Source organism: Micropterus salmoides, unplaced genomic scaffold, assembly GCF_014851395.1.
Source record: "Micropterus salmoides isolate LMB-PRFRI ecotype aquatic unplaced genomic scaffold, ASM1485139v1 Ms_hic_scaffold_14, whole genome shotgun sequence".
Classification (NCBI taxonomy): domain Eukaryota; kingdom Metazoa; phylum Chordata; class Actinopteri; order Centrarchiformes; family Centrarchidae; genus Micropterus; species Micropterus salmoides.
The window spans coordinates 18,247,856-18,258,890 of NW_024040485.1; positions in this window are offsets into that span (position 1 = coordinate 18,247,856).

The window sequence follows — 11,035 nt, forward strand, 5'->3', positions numbered from 1 at the left end:
CAACAACACCATCCAGTACAACAAACATCAGTACTACCTCCATACTTGCAAATATCAGCGCAACCTCAACAGTCTCTGCTCCCACAGCAACCAGCCAAAAAAGCAGCAGTACTACATCTGCACCACTAGATGGCCTCAGAAGTCCAACATCCACAGTCTCCACAGCTACAGGTTGGTCATTATGGCCCTTTTTACACCTGACATTACCATGCCTCGATGGTGTTCCAATCACAAGTGGCAACCATGCACCGCTGTCCGAAATAATCATTAGCAAATGCAATTAGAATCATAACTACTTGAAAAATTGCCATTTTTATTACTAGCACTTATGGTGCACTACAGTTCTGCATGTGGTTTGTCCAAGTGGTGTTGCCGTACCCCAGCAGAAAAGTTAATTAGCCACACATTTACCTAGGCACTACCAATGATGCTCAGGGCGTATTCAACTAACATTATATTTGTCAGAAAGACATGTGAAGTCTGAGTAAAGTGTCAGTCATTTATGTTGCTTCTTTCTAGTCACTGTTTTATCCATCCATCCATCATCAGCGTACAGGGTCGCAGGGAGTCACTGGTTTACTGTTAATATTTTCTAATATAAGGAAAGGAGAGGAGAAAAGAGATGATGAAAGGAAAGGAAAGGAAAATATAGGACCAGAGGAGAGGAGGAGATAGAATGAGAGGAGAAAATGAGAGGAGGGCAGGGAACTGGAAATGCCAAAAACAACTATTTTCCAAACCTTGGCCACAATATCTGGACACAGATTTCTGTTTATATGATTATGGTTGTACTTTTTTAATCCCTAAACTCTGCCATTACATACAATGAAACATTGTATATAATTATTATTATTAGTATAAAATTATAAATGATTTCAACAAACAAATGGCCAGGTACGTATAAAGGGTTGTAAAAATGAATTCTTGATGTCACTTTTGAAAATGCATTGTCTATCTTTAGTCAAATATATGAATTGTTAAGTTAGTGATTCATATCCTTTCACCTCAGGCTTTTGACAGTTTCCTTGTCCTCATAGCAGGGACATCAGTGACAGAAAGCAGTACTAGTAAAGTAGATACTAGTAATGTCATATCTTCATCAGATGGGAGCAAATCTGGAGGTCCCAACAAAAACAAAGATCCCAGGACCACCACCAGCTCAGATAATGGTACAGTCAATCACATGGAGTTCTGTACTTCAGTTGTAGTTAACAGTTTGAATGGCAAAATACATTTTCATTTTTGCACCTATCTTTCCTCAGATTCCGAAATATTGACTATTCACCTAAAAGTTTCGATTTTATCCAACAGTAGGGAAAATGAAGATGTGATGTTAGAGGCTTTACATAATGTAAGTAACTTTGAAGTATACTGTACATCATTATTTTGCAGTGACATACAGTATTATACACACCTCTGTCACTCCCCTAATCAGTGAGTGTCTTCTCTCTCACAGTTTGTATCCCAGAACCTTCTACAGCAGAACTGTGAGGGCTGCACTTTGACTATCAGACACATCAAACACAACTGAGAAAGGGCTATATGTTTCAGCCAATGGAAGCATCAGTGTGGCTACAGCTATACTGTGACAAAAGACTACACAGCTCTCAAAAGCAACACTAAAACTTACCTATTATGCTGTCCCCTATTTTCATATACATAATGTTTGATGTTCATGTTAAACATGGCCAAAGTGTCTGGCATGGTGCTAGAATGAAGTGTGAGGATAGGTCTAGCTATGCAAGATGCTATGTGTGACTTTAAGGACTCCTCTTCAAGTTTATGGAGGTTGATCAGTATGTCTCACAGAAAGCGCTTTTTACGTTGTGATGGAAAGTTTGATAGTTTCTTCATGGACAGACAACTTTACTTTTTGCTATAAAACAGCTAACTACTAAGTGTAACTAACTAACTGTTGCTGCCATTAGCTAGTTAGGTCAGTGAGCTAGCTTCATAACTATCAGCTAGTTGACTCTACCTGGACTAGGAGCTTGGAGCCCAAGCCTAAAAAACCCTCCCATCTGTCACTCAAAGCAGCCATGGCCCTAATTATGCACAGCTGCAAGCCTTAACCGTATGTTTTATATAAGAATTCACAGCCCATACCATTTTCTTGTACAGGAAAATTAGCTATCGAGACTAAAACTGTTTTTCTAAACATGTTTATTTTTGTTATAAAGTTGGGCATTTACTAGATGGGTTTCTTGCATACATACACTACTGGATGCGCGCGCAGTCAGGGGGCAAAACTGCTTTGGTAGCCAGTCAGAAGACTGTAGTCAACAACTATAATCAGTGTAGATTTCACATTGTTTGTAAATTCTTGTTGACTCACTAATAAAAAGCGATTTCAGAGTTGAATCTGTTTGTGTGTGTTTCATTTGCATATTAACATAACATGCATGACTGCGTGGCAGGTCAGCGGCCCCAGAACTTATGTTGTTCAAGTCAGCTGCTAGCCAAAAAGCTAAAAGAAGAAAAGGGAACGAGGGAGTGCGTTCTTTTCACAACGGTAAGTATTGCAATTAGGCCTAGCTGGGTCACATTCAGAGATGCAAAGAACATTGTCTTCTGTTGGAAACTTTGTACAACTGGCAAAATGCTTTAAACAGCGAACAATTTTGGATTGAAGCATCTGCTAAAGCAGCAATGCAACGTTAAACTTTGCCTGTAAAAAGACACTCCGGCCGCAACTGCCAGTGATGCATCCAATCGGCAGGAGAGAGTGGCATTATGCAATATTTTGTGTTTCATTAATTCTAAAGTCAAGACACTCGCTTAATTTTTTTTATCTTAGCCAGAGGTGTTAAAAAATGTTATATGCTTCGTAAAAATTATACTCATTGATGCTGGTATGGATACAAGATTAGCTCACATGTTGGACCTGCTTTGTTTTTTTATTATTTTAAAATAGCCTACATCCATAGCCTATACAATACAGCATCCTCTGGTCTGAGTGGCTGCAGTGTTTTCTGTTTGGCTCCTTGTTGACTTCTCAGGTTAATTATTGTTCCAGTAAAGTGGGTTCATTTCTAAAATGCACTGCTGAACAGGTTTTCTGTCACTTTTAAGGATGGGGTGGGGTGGTTGAAAGTAATAACTTAACAAGTAATGTGACTATTTACTTTTAATACCCAGTAATAAGTAAAGTAATAGTTACTTTTTAAAGGTGTAATAGGTAAAAAGTAATTCAAAACAATTTGAGTAATTTGCTCAACACTGCTACTAAATATCAGTCTATAGACTGCTATGCCGGAAAGACACACTGCTGCTTTCTGACCCCTAGTTGGGTGCTCATCTCTGTGGTGAAGTTGCACAGAAACCTGTCTATGGGGACTGACTTGCTTTTTGAGCGAGTCAATTCAAATTGGCTGCATTTTTTAGCCCCGGCTCATTTAAACCACAGGGCCCACTTAAAGCAACAGTGGGGAATTCTTTTACTTAGAGATTCTTAAGAAATAACCTTTTTGTTATATTTGCTACAACTGTCACTAGTAGGCCTACATGAGACAGATAATCTGTAAAGAAAAAAAGCAGTTCCTCTGGCTCCTCTTGGTGCTCCTAATACCATTTTCAACAATCCACCACTACCGGATCAACAAGTTTCCATCACAGTGCTTGTGCACAGCCCCCCTTCATGTGCGTGCTCTCACTTAGTTAAACTCATTATCTTGAATGGCTTCAGAAGTTTTGCAAACAAACTGGCTGAGAAACAACCACCAGCAAAGAACTGCCCATCACGCCCTGGCCAACAATAGCATATAGTACAAAACATGTGTGTGAACACGTCCTGGCTCCACACTAAGCTACAGGCTCATTATGTTTAATGCCATGGCGCTTGTATTAACGAGTGGCAAATAGGATGACGACAAACAGTGGGGAATAGCTTTTAAGGGAGGACGGTGGTGTATCAGCCTCTCATCCCGCTGTTATGGTGCTTTCAGACCAAAAGCGAAGCGAGCGTTTGGGGCGGTGAGTTTACATACAAAGTCAATGCAAAGACGCGTAGAGCGATTTCCTGTCGGCGGTGCAAAGTGACGCAAAGGGGGCGGGGCCAGCGATGCGAAGGAATTCGCGTGAGTTGAATATTTTCAATTCAAGCATGAAATTCGCATGACCCTGAGTCGCAATAGCCTATCAACTTTGAGATTGTCCGTACGTCACTAACAGCTTCAGAGCGTTGTGTGGAGAGGGCCAAGCAGAGCGGGCGATTGAAAATCTGCTGGCAAGCTGAGAGCTGCTAAACTTTGGCTGGAGGAGCAGGGAGCAGAGCTCCAGCTTTCGGGACAAATAAACACCCGTGGTCGGACTGGACTTTGCTCACAACTACGCCGTTTGCTCGAGGGAGGAGCTTGGAGTAAACTGCTTTTATTAAATAAGCTTTTTACTTTAGTTTATAGGATTACAACGTTGTTTTGATTTATCTTCACTCAAGCTTCTCAGCAGCTAGATTCCGTGCACATCCGGTTCCAGTGTTAGCGTCATTTGGCACTACTTCATATTTATATAAAAACCGGACAAAACTGGACATTGCTGGGAGAAAAGAAAGCGAGGAGGTTGCACTATCTGGCGAGTTCAGAAAACATGTGTATGTAACTTTAGTCCAGCCATCGTTGTACCAAGTTAGCATAGCCCTGATCGATCCGAACTCCATTCAGAAAACAAACATTTTACAAGTTGCTGTCCTGCTGTCTTGCTGACAGACCTGACAAAGCATGAATTCATATGTTTAACAAAACTGCATCATATTGTAGTTATTTCGTCATCAGTTTGATCCGTTTATTTCTATTTAATCACAGCAAAATGTTTACTTTGGGTTCATACAGCTGTAGTAATGGCAAGTTGTGTTTATTAACATTAATGCGTTAAAATCACGCGAGGAAAGCGTCGCGAAGCGAAAATTCGCGCTTGGTCTGCATGCGGCATTAGATGTCAGGGCCGTCCTGGGCCGACTTTGAGAAGACAAGGCAAGACTCTCATCAATCCAAATTGTTGTAAATAAATTTCTGTCGACCAACTAATTATTGCAGCTCTACAACAAACCACAAAATATTAAATTAGTAGCCTAAACTTTACAATGATGATATTTAAGCAACAGATTTATGTTCACATCAAAAAAAAGCATCACAGATATATGATTTACATGTTTCTCATCTACCGTTTTAGCATAAAAAACATGCAGTACTTACTACAGATCACAACTGAATAGTAAAAGGATTCAAAAGTTTAGGTTCACATTAAAAAATATCACTGACTACATCAAATAGGCTACATGACAAATATGCAATAGCCTACACCTGTCTTTAATGGATGTGAAGTGGTCAATGTCCAAGCCATGTCCCACTCCTGTTTTATAGTCTGTGGTTCCACTGGACTTGTCAGTTTTTTGACAGAACTCCTTGATTCTTCCATAGCTGCTACCGTCAGCATGACTAACTGGAAAGTAAAACTGGGAAACAAGCAAACTCTCTGTTTCATTTAACAGTTAACTTTATATTCTCTATAGTGCGGCCAGCGTGTTACTAGTTTTTCCAGAAATCTGTCCATAGTTTCACAGTAGCCGCTGTACGTAAGTATGTACGTATTCTTTCGTAAGACGACAAATTGCCTCAACTGTGCTCAAGGTTCATTGTCATTTGTGACCAAACAAATTGCACGTTAAACAAAGTAGCTATTTGTTGACTTTGACATCAAGGCCTTGAGTTAATCAGTATGAGTGAAATAGTTTAACAAATCCCATTAAATATCTTTTAAAAACAGAGGTTTTTAATAAAACATTAAAAGTGGGAAGCTGTAGCAACTTACAGAGTCCAGTCAAGTGCAACCAACCAACCAACGCTTGTGTTGTTTGCAACACAAAGTTGTAAATCAAATTAGCTTTAACTAACTAATACTATTTTTGTCTCAATAGTCTCTAATATACAGATCTAGCTTCCAAGCATGTGTGTATCTTAGGAATGTCAATGTGGGCCAGTGTGTGTATTTAAAGTCCGTAAGCCTGACTGTACCAATTTTGGTGATAATTCAATCTCTCTTTTTTCTTCTTTTTTTTGCTCTGATTCTTTGCTTTGGTAGCCTTTTGGTCCACTCTTATTTGCTGATGAAGAGGTCAGTTTGACAACCTAATCAACTAACTAAGATATTACATGGTAATTTGACATCTTTGCAGTTTGTATGGTTTTATACAGAGATTCATGTTTCCAGTGTCTAAGTCTTATATCACTATGGCCATGTATACAGTACAGAGTGGCATAATACAGCATAATAAGAGTGCCCAATTCCAAATGGTAGGAATGAAATGAAATGTGCAGTAAATAGTTGTTCAAATGTTGCAGAAATTTGGTCATATTGTGTGTTGGAATGTTTGTACATTGGAGATGTTCTACTTTGATTTGGCAAAATTAGTCTAGTCATTGGATTTTCAAGTGTACCGTAGCGACAACAACATTCTGTACTCATCTATAGCTAAAAATTCTTCACTGACAGAAAAACAGGTTCAACACATTCTCAGTACATTATATTCCAACACTGCAGGAGTGTAAGTTAGTTAGTTAGTAGGTCAGTCATGGGTTGGTTTGCTCTGTACTTCCTTCTCCTGATGACTTTGCCGCTTCTCTACAATGGTGAGTAAAACTTAATTGCATTTAATTCTAAACAAGTGTTCAATTCAGATCACTAAGCCCCATGGCCTGCCATCTTGTCTTTAATGATAAATCTGATTTGTTTTAAAAACATGTTGTTAACTCATGAACGGCTTCAACTTACAATCTGACAGTACGAAATCTCAAACTCAAACAAAGAAAAAAAAAAATCAACAGTTGTATATGGGCAAGATATAACAAACATAGGCTATACACACGGTTTCAAATTATTTGACTATCAAGCAATGTTGGTTGTTATTGGATTTATTAAAAAGGTAATTGATTAGTTTTCCTCTGACCATTAATAAATACATTTACATATATATTTTTATATATATGTCTGTATTTTTTGGGAACTCACTGAGTTGGTTATGAGCGTTAATAATAGCCAGTAAACTGTACTTCCTGTTCATTATTGGCCATTCACATCACAGGTCATCAGTGCCACTTGGAAAATGGAGAAATTACTCTCTTATATTGGCACTCAAAATATCTAATTACTAATTCGGATCAAAAAAAGATTAAGATACATCACTGCCTTCTTTCTCTGCTCCCTCCAAAAAAGTTCACTGTGGTTTCTCTACTATAATTCACACACACATTTTTTTCCAAATAATGATGAAATCACACGTTTATTTGTCTTTATTTTTTAGGTCAAACAACGGTTCCAAATACCAGCCAAACAGGTAATATGAACAACAACATGGTGTTCACTTCAACCTTCCATACAATCTCCACCTCTTATCCCCAGGACTCTTGTCAATGGCCTTCTTGGTGGTTTTAGTGTACTGCAACCACAAAAAATAATTCTTTCTTCCCCAAGTCAACCAGACCAGACACTTTGTGACTTTAGTTATTACCTTCAGTGTGTAGTATAGGAGGCAACAGCAGGGAGTGTAGAGCTCTTTTGTTACTCTGCTCCACTAGATTATGCACTTCAGTGGATGAGGTGATTCGTGAATATTATTATTTATTATTAAATACTTATTTTTAGATCATACTGGCAGGCTCATCTTAGATTGGCTGGCTAAATGTTAATTGTGTAAATTTCTGTCCATGGATCTTAATTGACAGCTGCAACTTTGTTATTTGTCTTGAATTATTGTTTCACCAAAACCGTGTGTGCTCCAGGCTGTGCAGGTCCTCCAGTTCTGTGTTGTGCTGGTCAAAATAACATCTGTTCCAGGGGAGGATGTTTTTGTGATGAGGTCTGTGTGTCATTTGGAGATTGCTGTCCTGACCACAGCTCCACGTGCACACAGTGTAAGTGAAGCAGAACACAAGAAATCAAAGGTGCACCATTTCAAGCATTCAGTCTTAAGTCAGTTTAAAATCTTTTCTTCTTGACTACAGATTTCACTACTGCACTACCAACTGGATCCAGTACAACCATAAACAGCACCACGTCTACACCAGTAGATGGCAGCAATACCACAGCATCCATTACTACAAGTAAGTCATTAAGATGTTCTTTGCTGAAGCTGTTTCAATAACTCATACTTGCTGGACTATATTTTTATCTCGATGCTGAAAGTTTGTTCCACATCTTCTAAAAAAATGTATTGATGTTATCAGGGCCGGAGTCAACAATAGTCCTCAGCAGTTAGCATTCAGTCTAAGTCAGTTTAAAATCTTTTCTTCTTGACTACAGATTTGACTACTGCACTACCAACTGGATCCAGTACAACTATAAACAGTACTACATCTACACCAGTAGATGGCAGCAATACCACAGCATCCATTACTACAAGTAAGTCATTAAGATGTTCTATGCTGAAGCTGTTTCAATAATTCATACTTGCTGGACTATATTTTTATCTCGATGCTGAAAGTTTGTTCCACATCTTGTAATAAAATGTATTGATGTTCTCAGGGCCGGAGTCAACAATAGTCCTCAGCAGTTAGCATTCAGTCTAAGTCAGTTTAAAATCTTTTCTTCTTGACTACAGATTTGACTACTGCACTACCAACTGGATCCAGTACAACTATAAACAGTACTACATCTACACCAGTAGATGGCAGCAATACCACAGCATCAACAGTCTCCATTACTACAAGTATGTTATTAAGATGTTTTATGCTGAAGCTGTTTCAAAAACTCACACTTGCTGGACTACATCTTTTCTTGATGCTGAAAGTTTGTTCCACATCTTGTAACTAAATGTATTGATGTTATCAGGGCCTGAGTCAACAATAATCTGAAGTAGTTATGTTGCTGCCAATCCATGCTCAATAACGCCTCAAGCTTTTGACAATTTCACTGTCCTCAGGGCCGACGTGGACAGAAACAGGGGTTGTTCACCTTCACTTATCTGCTTTAACCCATAAGGAGGAAAGTGAAGATGTGTTAGAGGGTGTGTCTACTGTAAGTAGCCTACATGTAATTTGCAAATAAGCTTTATGAAATTACAGTCTCACAAAGAGACCGTCCATCACACCGTTTCCACGTGTAGCTTGTTCAGTGTGTGTTTCTCTCTGTTCTCTCAGTTTGTATCCCATGTCCAAGCACTTCTCCAGCAGAGCTGTGGAGGATGCACCCTGAATATAACACGCATCAAACTCACCCGTCAATCATCGGGGTCTGTGGCCAAGAGGAGGCACTGATGGGGTGCAATGTCAACTGTTGATTGATGCGTCATGTAGCCTACATGAGGTGCAGCTGTCCTGAGAAGACACAGCAGCGGGAAGCAGAAGTGTTGCAGCAAACCTCCACCCTCAGGTGGTTGAGGGTTATTAGCCTAGCATATATGTAGGCTTTTCTTTCTTTGTTTTATTTTTTTCTGTCACGTTACACCCCGCCTCCCCCAGGCCCTGTCACCAATGACATCTTTGTTTTAAATATTTTTCCAGATGTTTTCCTATAATATTTGGTGTCTTGTAGTCATTAGTCTATAGGTGTTTTGCTCTGTTTTGGCAGGAGGGTTTTGACCAGATTCACAGACAGCATTATGAACAAAATATAGTTCCGAGCAGCCCAGTGATGACAAAGGACTACATTTCTAAACTATGCTGTTTTCTATCATATTGTTTAAAAAAAAATAATTAGAAACTTGCATGAGGTTCATAAAACGGCATCTCACACAATTAAATTCACTTAATCCATTCCTCAGTAAATATGAAATGAAATGTAAATATCAATTATATCTCCATAATTTCGCTTATGATAATAGTAAATGATTTTTTAAAAATACAAAAAAAAGCTACACTGCACAGGTCTCATATGAGAATTGTTTGTTAGTTCAAAGGAAATGGTGTTATAGATTTGTTTCCGCTTCAAACGTTATAGGTAACAAAATTACTGAGAAGGGTCCGGCTGCGGACTGTAGCTCAGGTGGCGTGGCGTGAGTGAGGGTCTCGGTGTAGGTCATCAGACAAGAAGGTGGGATTTGAAGAAGAAGATGATAACATAACACTAAGGGCGCAGCAGAAGCTTTAATAAAAGTTATTCATTTCAGCTGTTTAACGTTGTTAATCTAAATAATCATATAATCTTTAAAAATAAGCGTTTTATTAATGTTAGTCCAAAGTCTTAAGTTTCTATTACGATCCTTACCCACATTTTTTATTGTTCTGTGTTTTGTTTTTTTAATCTTATTATATTCTATTGTGGTATTTTAACATGTGTGGACATCCTCAATAAACAGTTATTGTCTTTGGTTTTCTATTTGTGCCTGCTTACTATGCCAACATGAAATAGGACTGTTAACTGTTGATACAGCTTGCCTTTCATATACAGCTTTCACATTTCAAAATGTTTATGTAGTATTAGTGGAAGTTCTTATTAATATTTTTTCATGTCAATAGCAATAGTGTTGCGTCATTCAAAGAACGTTTCGTTCATTTGGCCTAATCTTGTATATGACTCGGGAAGATCGAGTAGTTTGACGGAGTAATTCGTTCATTTTCAAGCAAGCGTGAATAGTCTTGAATTCTTACGTTCACTCGTCACACAGCAGCTGCATGGGCTCCGTCAGCACAGGAAACAGAATTGATTAATTTACAACTCTCAGCTGTTGGTCTCTAGGTTTGAGTCGTTCATTTGTCACATACCAGCTCCTACTGTGGAGTAGGAATAAACTATATAACATCCACCACTCACATGGTTCCTCAGAGTCTTTGGTTCATTCAGCAGCCTGAGTTACTGCCAGCGCAGAACCAAAAGTCATAACTGAATTTCAGGAATTCTATTATGCAGTATATAGACTAATGAGAAAACTACGTTAAAATATGAGTTATGGAATCACTGACTGATATACTTTCTTATTTTACAGTTAATGATACTAATTGTCTATTGTCCATAGACTAAAACCAGTTCAGTTAACAATTTTAGTTCCATAAAAATCCTATTTTATTGTGTTATGTATCTGTATGTGTTAGGCAATTGTTCTTGACCT